The following is a 15,195-nucleotide window of genomic DNA, read 5'->3' as shown; positions in this document are numbered from 1 at the left end:
CACAGCCATATGTTGAAGAAACATGCACACTGAAGAAAAAGGAACACCCGGGCATTTTGTTGGACACAAAACCCAAGTTGACACTGATACTCTGGAGCCAAACGAGTAACCACGGCCCCAAGTTAGAGTAGTGATAAATGATGACTGTGTAAGAAATTGAGTTTTGACTCATGTCCAGTTCATTTTTGGGGTTATGAACTTAATTAGTGATCTTTTCTCCAGTCACCAGTATAATTGAAATGGACATATTTAGTAGTAGGAAAAACCTTCATTTTGGTTCTTTGGCCTATGGGGTCTGTGATGTAGGAGCTATTACAGTGATGAAGGCTACGTGGTAGCCTCTAAATAGCACAGATTAGTGCTATTCTTAAGTACTTAAAGGAGTAATGGTGGCTCTCATCACACCCTTATTTAATTCAGCTGTGTGGACTTCCTTCGCAAAAGAAAATTGCATACTGAAAGAGGACTGTGGATTACTGCAGAAGAAAATAGGTAGACCCCAATTTCAGCTTCTCTTTCAGAGGATATTCTTTTAATTTTTTTTTTAATGTTTATTCACTTTTTGAGAGAGATAGAGTGTGAGAGTGAGAGCGAGAGAAAGAGAGATCAAGCATGAGTGAGAGAGGTTCAGAGCAGAGGTGATATTCTTGTTAGAGTAATACAGCCTCAGGCTCATGGTATTTGGTCAATAGTTGGGCAAAGGTGTTCTTTTCTACACTATCAAAAGGAAAAAAGAAAGGATAAGAAGCAATTTCATTCAAATGAGACAGGCAACAGTATATTTTAAATTCTTGGACCTTAAGGACTATGTTAACTCTTCTGTTCTCCTTTATAATATAGTCCATAGGGATTTGTTCCATAGAACAGCATGTCACTACATTATATCAATGGCATTCTATCAATTTGGCCAGTGAACAGACGTAGAAAATGTGTTGCAGTTCTCAGCACGATACATGTTCTTCACAGAATAGGAGATAAAAGCTAAAAGATTCAGGGATCCAATGGTTACTTCCAAAATTGAGTACGAGCAATGCCAGAGAGCACATGAAAACTGCCCGAGTGGATTGTCAAGAATACCATGTCATTTTTCACTATTGTACTGATGTCTCTCCCTTAGCACACCCCCATATTCTCATAGAGAGTCCCTCTGTCAAATGGATGGAAGAGGAACAACGTCCAATTTGGCTCATGGATGAGTTAGCTCAGTATGTGAATACAGCCAAAAATGGACTGCTGTTGCAGTATGGTACCAGTTGGCAGAAAGATAGCAGTGACAGAAATGCTCCCAGTACACTGAGCTCTGGACTGGTTATTCATTTTATTCTGGTTAACCATTTTATGTGGAAAGAAGAGTAGCCTAAGGTAAGAATATACATAGATTCTGGACAGCGGCAAATGCCTCACCTATTTAGAACTTGGGATGAGAAAGATCCAAGACCAAAGACAAGGAAAACTGGGAGAAAAAAACCTCTAAATGGATTTATGGAGTAAGCAGAAAGATTTTTTATCCCATTTTAATACCCGTCCAAGACAACCCACCATGTAAGAGGCAATAAACAACCAAAGAAACAAATGAGTCTGCCTACTGACTTTTGCAACCTTTGTCATAGTCTACTTGAGTGCTGGCCCAAAAAGCTCCTGAAAGAACCAGTCATGGTATAAAAGCATCTACCCATAGATGTATGGATCCAACATTATGAGCTTCTGCACAATAAAGCTAATTTAGCTACTCTTGAGCCTGAATATCCAATCTGCCAGCAACAGAGACTGATTATGAGCGACTCTGATATGAAGTGATCATCTCTAAAGGAGACTAACAATCCTGTGGTGGTGAGTTGATTACATTAAAAAACTCTCTATCCTTAAGGGGCAGTAATTCGTTCTGATTGGGACTGACATATTTTGAAGGTGAGGGTACCTTTCCTGCCTGCAGAAATGGGAGCAGCGCCATTATCTGAGAACTTACAGAGCATTTGATCTTTCAACATGAGATCTTGCATAACATTTTTCTCAGACCATAAGGTACATTTTACAACAAAGGAGCTCTGGCAGTGAGGTACATAACCTCGGGGTCCGTGGATTCTATCACCAGGTACCAACTATGTAGGATATATGAGTGTGAGAATCCATGGGGGGAGAGAGAAGAGCTTTCTTCTCCACAACTTTAGGCTCTGGGGCTCTGGAGGTCCTCTTTCTTCTAGAACAGGTAAAGTTAGAATTCTATCCAGGTTTAGCTTTTGTCTGCCATCTGTTCATTTTAGGCTCCTGATGCAAAAAACCAGTAAAGAAAGCAATCATCACATTGGTAGGGGTAAATGACTCTAATCACCAAAAGGATATAGCGTCGCTATGACACAATGGGGGCCAGGAAGAATAAGTTTGACAGTTGAGCGACTCTTGGTACGCTGTTGACTGATTTCAATGGTCAATGGAAAAGGACAGTGGACATAACCTGAGAAGTACACTGTGACACTTGTCTCAAACTTCTGGGTGAAGAGATTGTATGTGACACCAGTAGATAAAACAGTTTGAACAGCGGCGACATTAGCAGAATATGAGGGAAATTTAGAATGAGAAACAGAGGAGGAAGATGAGGGGCAGCCTTAAAAGAGCCACAGCAGAGATGCTGTAATTCACCCCCATTTAATTTCCCCTGGTATGTCTCCATAAGAATGCTGGAAAAACAGCTCCCAAGGAGGGTGAACTTATTACAAGAAACAGATTCATCCCAGTAGCACAAAGGGTAGATTGTAGTGGATGCCACGGTATGCTGACCACGTCCCTCCTTAGAACTGAGGCACCCATTTGCCCAACTATCAGAATTGTTGACTGCTGATGGCTTACAGATGTGTTAGCCTGCAAGCATCACCCTCAGGCAAAATAAACTGCTCACCAAAGGTTATGTCCTGTTTCCCGGATTAATTTCCGCCCCAGTATCTACCTAGTATGGAGATACAAAGACCCAATAACGCTTGCCTCAATTCAGAATAACTCTGAAAGGCCATTCTAGCTCCAGATCACCTGAAACCTCTGTTGTCAGTGAAGTGCTGTTCAACTTGTCCTTCTGCCTGATCCTGCTGCCCTCATTTACTTACAGGTGTTGCTGCTCAGTGAACTCAATATGTGGCCTGTGCACAAATCTCCATCCTAGAGTCTATTTTTAGGGATGTGACCAAAGAAATAGAGCATATTGGAGATAGCACTTCCCAGACTCCTGCCATTAAGTGGGGGCATATGACTCTTAGGGCAATAAAGATGAGACTGAATGAAGGATCATTTCCTGGCTGAAGCTACAAAGCCTAGGTTTGAGTTTTTGGTCCTATAAGAGTTTGGCTCCATTTTTGCCCTTGATACCATAAAGCATACTTGGTCCTTTGATACAATTCTTTTCTGTTTACATTTATTTAACTAGATTTCTTTGTGACCAAAAGTGAATATGATGACTACCTCCTGTCTGAGGCTTAATTTAGTACCAAGAGATAATTTGTATAGGGGAAGAAATTAGAATGTTTATATTCTTAGCTTTGTTTTTTCTTGGATCATTAATGGGGCAGATTGCCTTTTGGTCAGAGACCAACAGTTTGCTATTGACCAGACCCTTAAAATCAACCTTTTCCTGCCAGGAGTTTCTTGTGGGCCTGAACTGTCCAGTATAAATAATGAGAACACTTAGCTCCATTTAAGCTTGGTTTTGCTTCAACCAAAGTTACTACATGAACTTAATGCCTTTCTTTATTCTACTACACAGGGGTCACCACTCTGAGATTTATTTGATTTTGCAGTCTGGCTAATTAATTTGTTCATTCTGTGCCCTCAGCATCAGCAATGGTTTTTTGGAGCAGTGCTACCAAAGCAATAGATTAATTTACACAGTACAATGCATCTAGAATAATCATTATCCCACAGAATTGTTATTGTCCGAATTCTGAAGAGAGAGAAGATATTACCCATGGATGTAAAAAATTTCTATTGTAAATTGCAGGAAAAAAAAAGAAAATAGAAATGTATGCACATTTTTTTAAATAGCAGGGCTTTCTGGAAATTTTAATTAATATACTATTTTGCTAACCATACTGGACAAGGAGCTTCAAGTTGCAAGGAACAGAAACCCACTAAATCTATCATAAAGATAGGGAAGAATCTTCTATTAATTTTATGGAGGACATCTAGATATCTAGAATATATGGGAGACATATAGATAAGTTCACTGGATAAAGGCACCAGGACTGCATATTTCTATTTCTCAGTTCTCAAAACTGTATATCTCTTTTCCATGCCATTCATACCTCCCTGTTTCATTTTTATCTTTGTGCAATTTGCTTCTTACTTTCCCACATCTATTTGGATAAGGTCCATTCTAGCTTACCAGAAAATGGCAGCCTAAGCCCCTTAATCTTCCATGTTATTAGCTCAGCTACCCACTCTCCTTAAGTATCTCTGATGAATCTGACTGACTTAACTTGGATCAGGTGAATACCACAGTTCAATTGGCCAACTGCTATCAGTAATCAGGGATCTCATCTGGTTCTGTAAGTCCACTCCTTTAGCAGTGACATTTAGTGGGCAGGCAGGCCCAAAACATGTCTTTAATACTGATCCAAAATTTGTCAAATTTTCTGGGTCCCATCTAGAAAAAAATAAAAATGCTTTTATAATTGAGTTTATAGCTGGTTTTAAGGAAAGCAATTAATTAAATTTATGGTGCCAAATGATGGTCCATGGTGTAGAATGCACTATTTAAGCAGGTCAAGCTAACAATATCAGCTGATGTACAATAAGTGACCAAATGTTTAAAAAAAAAAAAATGAATGAAAGACAAGCTGTCACAATGGCAGTCATTAGCTGCGCACAGATGCACTAAGGTTTGGCCTATACAGCAAATATACGCACAAAAATAAAATATCTAGAAAATCCTTTTTTGTTTTGTTCTAAATTATATTTTGTAACATAAACATTAATTGACAAAGAGACATTCAGAATATGATTCATATGAAAGTTTGTTATTTTTTGCCCACTAGAACATTATTTTTAAGTTTATTTATTTTGAGAGACAGAAAGAGCATGCAGGAGCAGGGGAGGATCAGAGAGACAGGGAGAGAGAGGATCTCAATCAAGTTCCACGCGGCCATCACAGAGCCAGATGCTGGGTCTGGAACTCACATGATATCATGACCTGAGCCGAAACCAAGAGTCAGATGCTCAACTGACTGAGCCACCCAGATGCCCTCCACTAGAACATTAGCACAATATATAATTAAGGTATGAAAGTCTTTCCAGAATTTCTCATACTGTGAACTACTATTGAGGTAGAAAACAATTGCCAACACTGAAGCAAGTGAACATTTCTCATAGATGTAGTTAGTAGTTGTGTATGGTCATCCTAATCTTGACCCTTCCCATCTTTCTCAGTCTGTAAGCACGTTTGTTGCGTTTTTATCTAATAATTATATGACTACAAATCCTATCTGGTCTAATAAGTGCAAAAACAATCGAGTGTTGAAGCTGCTGTAAGCCAAGATTTATCATTACAATTAAAAGAGAAAAAAAGAAAACTGAACCAAGTCTAATGCCATCAAAATCCTACAACTTTTATTGAATTTAACTTTTCATAGATATGCATATGTCTGTAACTTATATAGTATTTTAATGGGCATAGGGATAACACATACCCACACACTTTGGGAATCTATATGTTCATAGAGGAATTTCTATTTGTGTATGATGCATGCATATCTCTGAATGTACTAAAAAGTTAAATCTGAGAAAAAGAGTTTTTTCCTTTCAACAAAATTGTTTTTCCATCTTCCTTAATTCCCCAATTTATATAGTTTTACCAAAAATGCATCAAAGACAGATGTTAAATCAAGTCAAAAAATGAAATTATTATACTTATAGACAAAAATATGCTTCCATTATCTAACCATTAGAAGTAAAAGCTAGTTATGCATAATATTGTTAAGATGATTGCTAGATAATTTCCTAGCTTGGTTTATGTTATACAGCAAACTAAATCAATGTTTTTTCAACCAGTAGAATATGAGAAATATTAAGATGTTGGTTGTATATAGAAAACCATCCAGAATGCAGACTGAAAATCATAGAACAAATTAAAACCACATTTATTGAACATATAATTTCCCAAATATACCATTGTATGTCAACTGTACTTCAATTTAAAAAAAAGGTATTTCCCCACACCACTATGTTCAATTGAACTATTACTATTTCATTCCTGTAATAAAGCTTGAGTAACGATTCATATAATTCATATAAAAAGTGCACAAAGTATACAACTCAATTTTCTTTAATAAATTCAGACAGTTGTACATATATGTCACAATCAACTTTAGAGTATTATCACTTCCAAATGGAATCATACAATATGTGGGTTTTTTGTGTCTGAATTCTCTCACTTAACCTATTTTCACAATGTATCCGTGTTGTATAATGTATCAGTAATGGATTTCTTTTTATAACTGGTATTGTACATATGGATATACCATACAGTGTTTACCCATAAGTTGAAGGACATTTGGGTTGTTTTCACATTTTTGACTATTAAGAAAAGTGTTGCTGTGAACATACGTGTAGAAGATGTGTGTGAGCATATGTTTTCAGTTCTCTTTGGTATATGTCTGGGAATGGAACTGTTGCATCGTATGGTGACTACATGTGTGACTTCTGAGAAACTGCCAAACTCTTTTCCATTTTCATCATCAATCATTAGAATTCCAATTTCTTCACATCTTCACGAACTCCTGTTATCTTTTCTCTTTTCAAAAACAATTTTGTATTGTTTATTTATTTTGAGAGAGAGAGAGAGACAGAAACAGAGACAGAAACAGAGCATGAATTGGGGAGGGGCAGAGACAGGAGACACAGAAGCAGAAGCAGGCTCCAGGCTCTGAGCTGTCAGCACAGAGCCTGAGGTGGGGCCCGAACCCATGGACCTGGAGATCATGACCTGAGCTGAAGTCAGATGCTTAACTGAGTGAGCCACCCAGGTGTGCCATATCTTTTTTACTATAGTCATCACAGTGAAGTGACATCTCTGTTGATTTACATTTCTCTACAATGACTAATAATGCTAATAATATTTTCATGTGCTTGTTCATATTTCTTCTTTGAACAAATGCCTATTCTAATTCCCCATTTTAAAATTAGATTACTTTTTATTGAGTTGGAAATTATCTTCATATATTTGGGATATAAGTCCTTTACCAGAGATATGATTTGCAAATATTCTCTTCCATTCTGTGGGTTTTCTTTTTACTTTTTTGATTGTCCTTTGCAAAACAAGGTTTTAATTTTGATGTTACCTGTTTTTTTTTGTCACTTATACTTTTGTTGTCATAGCTAAGAAGCCACTGGTTAATCAAAGGCCCCAAAGATTTATGCCTAATTTTTCCTAGTGTTTTATGCTTTTAGCTCTAACGTTTAGCTCTTTGATATACTTCATATAAATTTTGTACATAGTAGGAGATAAACATCCAACTGCATTTTTTTTTTGCAGGTAGCTATCCAGTTTTCCTAGCATCATTTGCTGAAAAGTGTATTTTTACCCCATTGGATTTCTTGGCACCCATGTTGAAAATCAACTGACCATGCCCGTGTAGATTTATTTCTGTTTTTTCAATTCTATCCCAATGATTTATGTATCTGTCCTGGTGCCAGTACCACACCGTCTTAATAGTGTTGCATTGTAGTTAGTTTTGAAATACAAAAGTTTGAGTCTTTTTTATTCTTAACTTTCAAGAATGTTATGGCCATTCTGGGCCCCTTGTAATTCTATATAATTTTAGAGTCAGCTTATTAATTTCTATAGAGAAGTCAGCTAGGATTCAGATGGGAATCACACTGAATCTAAACATCTATTTGGGGAGGACTGCCATGTTCACAATGCTGAGTCTTCTAATTCATGAACATGGGATGTTTTTCCAATTATTTAGATCTTCTTTAATTTTTCAACAACATTTTGTAGTTTTCAGAGCCTAAGTTTTGCAGTCTATTTGGCAAATGTATTCCTAAGTGTTTTATTCTTTTTACTACTCTCATGAAGAGAATTTGTTTCTTAATTTCATTGTGCGATTTTTCATTGCTAGTGTAGAATTACAATTGATTTTTGCATATTGATCTTGAATCCTGCAACCTTGCTATATTCATTTATTAGTCCTGTGTGTGTTTTTGTTGGTGTTGTATTAAGGCTTTCCTATATGCAAAATAGATCTTTTAATAGAAATAGTTTTTCTTCTACTTTTTTCAATCTGAATGAATTTTATTTTTATTCATTACCTTATTATAGTGGCTAGAATTTCCAGTCCTATCCTGAGTAAAAGTGGTGAAGCACACACCCTTGCCTTGATACCAACCTAAGAGGTAAACATTCAATCTTTTCACCATTATGTATGATGTCAGCTGGTGTTTGAGATGGCTTATATTAAGGAAGTTTTCTCCTATTATTATTTGTTGAGAGTTGTCACAGAGGTAGTCCATGGGATCACTTTGAATTATTTCTTACAATTGATTTTAATCATAACTATCTTCAAAATTTTTCAGTTAAAATAGTAATTAATTTTTAATGTTTTTTTATTTATTTTTAAGAGTTAGAGAGAGAGGATCCCAAGCAGGCTCCACACTGTCAGCACAGAGCCTGACATGGGGCTCAAACCCACAAACCACAAGATCACGCATGACCTGAGCCAAAATCAAGAGTTGCAAGTTTAACTGACTGAGCCACTCATGTGCCCTAAAACAGTAATTATTTTAAGTAATGTCCACATGTCTTCTCGATATATATTTTCTTTTATGGGTATTAGTATGGATTATGCTTAATCACAAGAATGTTTCCGCTCTCTTAGAAATCAACATGGATTGTTCACATTAAATATTTATGCCAGATTCCTCTAAAGCATGGCTAAAATTTGGCTAAAGCTTTTCTAGGAGTATTGATTATTAATTAAAAGGCATTTTATCTTCCTTTGAACACTAACTCTTGAAAGGGCTTGGATAAGACACTTTCGCTGAGAACCAAGTAGCAAGCCAGTATTTTCCTTCCCTCAAAATTTATGGCAATTTCTATGGTTATGAGTTTATGAATCATCTTTCCATGTGTTAATAACTCCTGATGGCTTTCCTTCCTTGCCAGGGAAAAAGAAACTCATATAGGCCCATTAGGCTCTGATTTCACCATCACTGGCTTTAGGCTCCTTATTTTCATAGCCTGCCCTCCACTATTCTGACTTTCTAGCTGCTTTTGCAGTCTTCATTACATTTGAAAATGAGAAAGAGACTTCTGTGTTGTGATGAGACAAGAGGAAGCCCAGAGCAAATGTGTCTGGGGCCCAGAGTTTTACAGCTCTTTTAATTCACTCAACTGATCAATTTAAATCCACTCCACCCTAGAGCACTTGCTCCTTCAGGTCAGCAGCTTCAAGATAGTTCCCAATACCAGTTACGAGCTTTCTAAATCTACCTCCCACAACGTGGGAACTTAGGTCCTGAGCACCACGAATAGAATCTGGGGAAATATAACATAACCTTTCTTTTTCCATGTAACTCTACTCTTGGTATTTTTTATATGATCCTGTGTTTATACACTAAAAATTTTGCAAATAGATAGGGACTGCCTAACTATCTTATGTATGAGGATATTTCTATTATATTTTGTCCGTGTCTAGCAGCAACAGATTAGAGTACATGAACACCAAAATTACATACATATCAGTTATGGTCAAGGCAGAAGCTAAACCACTTAAGAATGGAGAAAATGCAAATTCCCATTGATATACTCTTTAAATAGGTAGGGAAACTGTGAGCTGGATTAGTGCCTAATTAGTGAAAAATACACACAGCCAAGGCAGGGCCCTTTCCATGAGGGCCCATAAGTCTGTAACTCTCCTGGAGAATGTATGCTTAATGAGGAACCCTGGCCTCCACATTAACCATTTTAAGTAATCGTCCATATAACTCTAGGAAATAGGAGTTATCTGCATTTTATAATTAAAGAAACTGAGGTTAAGAGTTATTATATAAACAACCAAGACAGGTAATCAATGGCAGAGTGGGAATTTGAACATAGGTCTTAAAGATTTCAATGTGCGTACTCTTTCCATTACGTCTCACTGACAGCCTATGAATCATTACCAAATGTGAAAATAGTTGAACTAAAATACCTGAAAAGACAATGAGAAAATGTTGAAAACAGTGAGTTAAGTAACAATTTATCTAATTTTTAAAGGCATTCAATTTGAATGTTTTAAAATGTTTTGCAAAAAGTACAAAGGGTTGAAAGAAGAAATTCAAGCAGGGGTGCCTGGGTGGCTCAGTTGGTTAAGCGGCCGACTTCGGCCCAGGTCATGATCTCACGGTCCGTGAGTTCGAGCCTGTGAGTTCGAGCCCGTGAGTTCGAGCCCGTGAGTTTGAGCCCCGTGTCGGCTCTGTGCTGACAGCCGGAGCCTGGAGCCTGTTTCAGATTCTGTGTCTCCCTCTCTCTGACCCTCCCCTGTTCATGCTCTGTCTCTCTCTGTCTCAAAAATAAATAAACGTTAAAAAAAAAAAAAGAAATTCAAGCAATGAATAATTTATTATACCAAAGGTAATTCATTAGGGAAAAGGTTCTATTTGGAAAATGGTGCTATAATAATTAGATAACAATATGCAAAAAACTAACCTAAGCTCTAATGTATAACCATATACCAAAATTAATTTGAAATGCATCATAGATCTAAACATAAGAGATAAAATAACTAAACATCTAGAAGAAAACAAAGGAGGAAATCTTTGTGACCTTTGGTTAGGCAAAGATTTCTTAGGACATATAAACCATAAACCTAACAGAAAATTTAACAAATTGGAATATATCAATAGTAAAATATTTTGGGTGATTTCTATTACATATAAGTCATACCTCAATAAATCTGAATAAAAAAACATTTTTTTCTGAATGTACACTGTAAGCTTATAGGCAGTGGGTACACAAGGAATCCAGTAAAATCCCTCCTTTCAAAGAATTCATAATTTAATGACATCATCTAGACAAATAAGAATAGCTACATAAGAGTGTGTTCAGGGTTATACTAGAGGAATATCTTCAGAGGCTGAAGAAACATATTGTCTACTTTGCCTTGTGAGAGTATAGTATCTCCCCCCCTTATAGATAAGGAAACTGAAACACAGAAATGTTAGGTAACTTGTCCAAGGCTTCACAGGAAATCATACAAATACTTAAAAGAAAAAAATAGGGGCGCCTGGGTGGCTCAGTCCCTTAAGCATCAGCCTCTGGGATTTGGCTTGGGTCATGAAAGTATCAGACTCTGGGATTTGGCTTGGGTCATGAAAGCATCAGACTCTGGGATTTGGCTTGGGTCATGAACTCATGGTTCTTAGGTATGAGCCCTGCCTTTGGCTCCACACTGACAGCACAAGGCCTGTTTGGGATTCTCTCTCTTTGCCTCTCTCTCTGCCCCTACCCTGCTTTCACTCTCAAGCTCTCTCTCACTAAATAAATAAAAAACTTTAAAAAAAAATAGGAAAATGTTATATCTGAATGAAAGCATGTTTCTTAGGATAAGAATTTCAGAGGGCTTAAAAATTACTGAAAAAACTGGATATAAAAATAAAAAATATATCCATATGACAAAACATTAGGTAGGAGGCTAAGAGACAATTGAGAATTGAGGAAAATGTTTTTGTAAAAAAATCATAAGCATAGAGACAACTAATTTTCTTAACCTACAAGGGATGCTTAAATATCAAAAATAAAGTATTCAATAAATATAGGTAAAGAATATGAACCTCATTCCTAGAAAAGGAAATGTAAAATGCCTTTAAATGTAAACAGGGGCTAAACTGAAGTTGTAATAATAAAAATGGAAATTAAGCAAGATGCTGCTTTTTACTGATCAGATGTGCAAAGTTAAAAAATTAAGGGGTGCCTGGCTGGCTCATTGGGAACAGCATATGACTGTTGATCTCAGAGTTGTGAGTTTGAGCCCCACGTTGGGTACAGAGATCATTTAAATAAATACAGCTTATTTTTATATTGGCGTGGTGTGGGGCAACATGGATAATTATACATTGATGGTGAAAGTTGAAAATGGTGAACGTAATGGATAGTAACTAGCAATATTTGTTAATATTTATAATGTGCACACTCTGTATAAGTAACAACTTCTTATGTTTACTTTCTATTTAATTTTCTTTCTATTAAAATTTTCTATTTAATTTACGTTCTATTCAATTATGTACAAAGGTACGCATATAAAAAAATTTTACATGCTCCTTGTAATAATAAACTAATAATAAATAAGAAAAATAAGACAATGAAATAAAATTTAGGCACAGGCAATCAAACAGGCAAAATTATCAACAGCCAGCTTAAAAGAAAAAAAATGTTTGCAATCTACCTAAGCAGAAAAGAGAAAATCACCTAGAAGGGAAAAATCAGGCTGGCTTATCACTGCCACAGCCTCTCACCACTCCTGAACAAAGGACAACGTCTACCAAACTGTGACAAAAGAATGCTTTAACTGTGAATATCGTTATCTGGCTAAAATATTATTCAGAGATAAAGGTCATGGACAGAAGCCTGGAGATAAAAAACAAAACAAAACAAAAAAACCCAAAAAAACCCCCCCAAAAAAACCAAAAAAACAACAACAACAACAAAAAAAACAACTCAGGGAAGAGTGTTCTAAGAGAACTTCCTGAAAAAAAAAAAAAAAAAAGAAAAGAAACCTACTAGACAACAAATTCAGTCAATTCAATCCTGCTGGAACCAAAACTCAGAATCAAAGAAAACAGGCTGACTGACTTATAATTAATGTTGGGGGAAAAAAATCCCCCAAATATAGAGTGCAGGAAAATGGGGAAATTTTTTTTTTAAATCTTGGAGACAAGAGATGACAGGCATGTGACAAATAAGGAAACAAAAAAATGTCTTCACCCTTTACAATGGAGTATTAAACAAAATATTCTAGGATTTTAAGCATTACCAGTTGTGGCAGTGGTTATTTTCACTTTTTTTTGATGATTTTTAAAAGTTTTAAGAATTTTTAGAAATTTATTTTAAAAATTTAAGATAGTTAAAATTTACTGTCTTTAATGTAACTGATTTCTCTTTATTTAGGTTTAGTCCTAGCATAAGGAGCATCATTTCAGAGTCACATGTCAATAAGTATCAATACGGACAATTAGGCAATAATGATAAAGAGGTCACATTCTTCATAAACCTGAAAAAAATTATATTTATGTAATAATATACAAATAATACAGCATTACATATACATATATATATATATAATTTGTATATGCTATAGATAAATGTAAATTTATATCATAGTAATATAGTTATAAATTCTTTACATAAATATATGAAGTCACACATACATGTAATACAGGACTTTCTCACTTACAAATAAAAAGTAAACCTGTGTGTATGATATATGTGTATATGTATGTATATATGTGGGTATATGATATATATATAGAGAGAGTGCAACACAACATGCTTAGTATAGTTTAATAGATAATAGATAATAGACAAAAGCATGGACTTTGAGGTCAGAATGTTAACAGTTCTAGTTTCTCCAAAATTTCCTTAATCTGTGACCTCAGTCAGGTTATATAAACTCCGTAAGTCTCAGTTACTCTACCTGTAAAATTGGGCTAATATTATCATCCATATCACAGTACTGGAATTAACTTCATATAAAGTGCCATGCACAGTGCCTGACAGGACAAATGCCTAACATGTATATGTAGTTGTTCAGATATCCTGCATGCTAATATCATTAGAAAACAGGTTCTCAAAAGGAAGGCGAGAAGGGCAGCCAATCTCTGCCAGCATGGTGAATGGCAGATACATGTTAATTTGACAGAACTTGCAAATAATCCTTGTATCCTTTTCTGTCCTCTCATGTGAGAATTGCTGGCATAAATAGTCCTTCGCCAAAGGGTAGAATGGAGGCTACAATTCTGTAATACTCTTCATTAACTTCCTTACAAGGAATTCTTGTTGTTGTTGTTTATCCAATCATTATTGTTTGGTCTATATTATCTCAGTATAGCAATAAGTAAAATATAAATGACAGGACATAATATTTGTTCACAAAAATTACTTTTAGTTATTGGATTGTATTCCAATTTTTTTTTCCCAAATAACTTACTTTCCTCTTGTTCATTCAATTCTAGTTCCTGAAAAACTTCTAATTAGCTACCTGGAAAAGAGCTCCCTGCCCTTGTTTTTGGGCCACTTTATTAATTTTCTGGATTTATTTCAATGAAGTATTTATTCGTAGTGTTTCCTGGTATATACTTGGTATTTCAAAAGCTGGCATTTTTCTTGCTTGTTTCTGGACACTAATATTTAATCATATAATCATAGGAATTGGAGATGTTTGAGACCTAACAATTCAGTCTTCATCTGCCTGCCAAACCTGCTGCTGTTTTCCCTATCATTTGGCATTGATTTCTATAAAACTGGTGATTTATCCACCAACATAGTTTTAAATGCCATATTTTTGCACATATATCAGGAATATCTACTGCCCAAAGTTGTATGTACATTCTATGGCCATTTTTTTAGATGACTATACCTCTAATAGTAAGTGGGTACTTGTGAGAAGATATCTATATCTATATCTATCTATCTATCTCTCTATCTATCTATCTATCTATATACATACATACAGAATGTCCAAATCACCAACCATTGTGGTTGGTTTAGTGCACCTGTTATTTCAATGCGCAAAATATAAACCAAACAAATGGCTGGGACAGAGATGAATAGCCTATTCAGCCAAAATTTCAGACCCTCCTCCAAGTATCACTATCATCACTGTATGATTTTTAACAACAAAATACTTTCTCAACATTTAAAAATGCATTACAGATTTTATGGTCTTCCACTTCTAAAGAATAAGTTCTTCCATTTTAAAGCTTCTAGCACATTCTAGAGAGACATGGTTCAGGGGGAGGTTTATTAAATTTCAGATGCATAGTGGTAAATGGATTTAAAACATCAAAAGCAATAAATATTACATTCATCTCCAAATATTTTCCTGCCTGAGACTTGCATACACTTGCTTTGAGTTTTATTGCACTTATAAGGCTTCAGTCCATTAAGCAATATCACTGCAAGAATATTTAGAAAATTACCTCAAACTATAGCTTTATGAAATTATTTTTACAGAAGAA

Source organism: Panthera tigris, chromosome A2, assembly GCF_018350195.1.
Source record: "Panthera tigris isolate Pti1 chromosome A2, P.tigris_Pti1_mat1.1, whole genome shotgun sequence".
NCBI lineage: Eukaryota > Metazoa > Chordata > Mammalia > Carnivora > Felidae > Panthera > Panthera tigris.
This window is presented reverse-complemented; position numbering follows the sequence as displayed.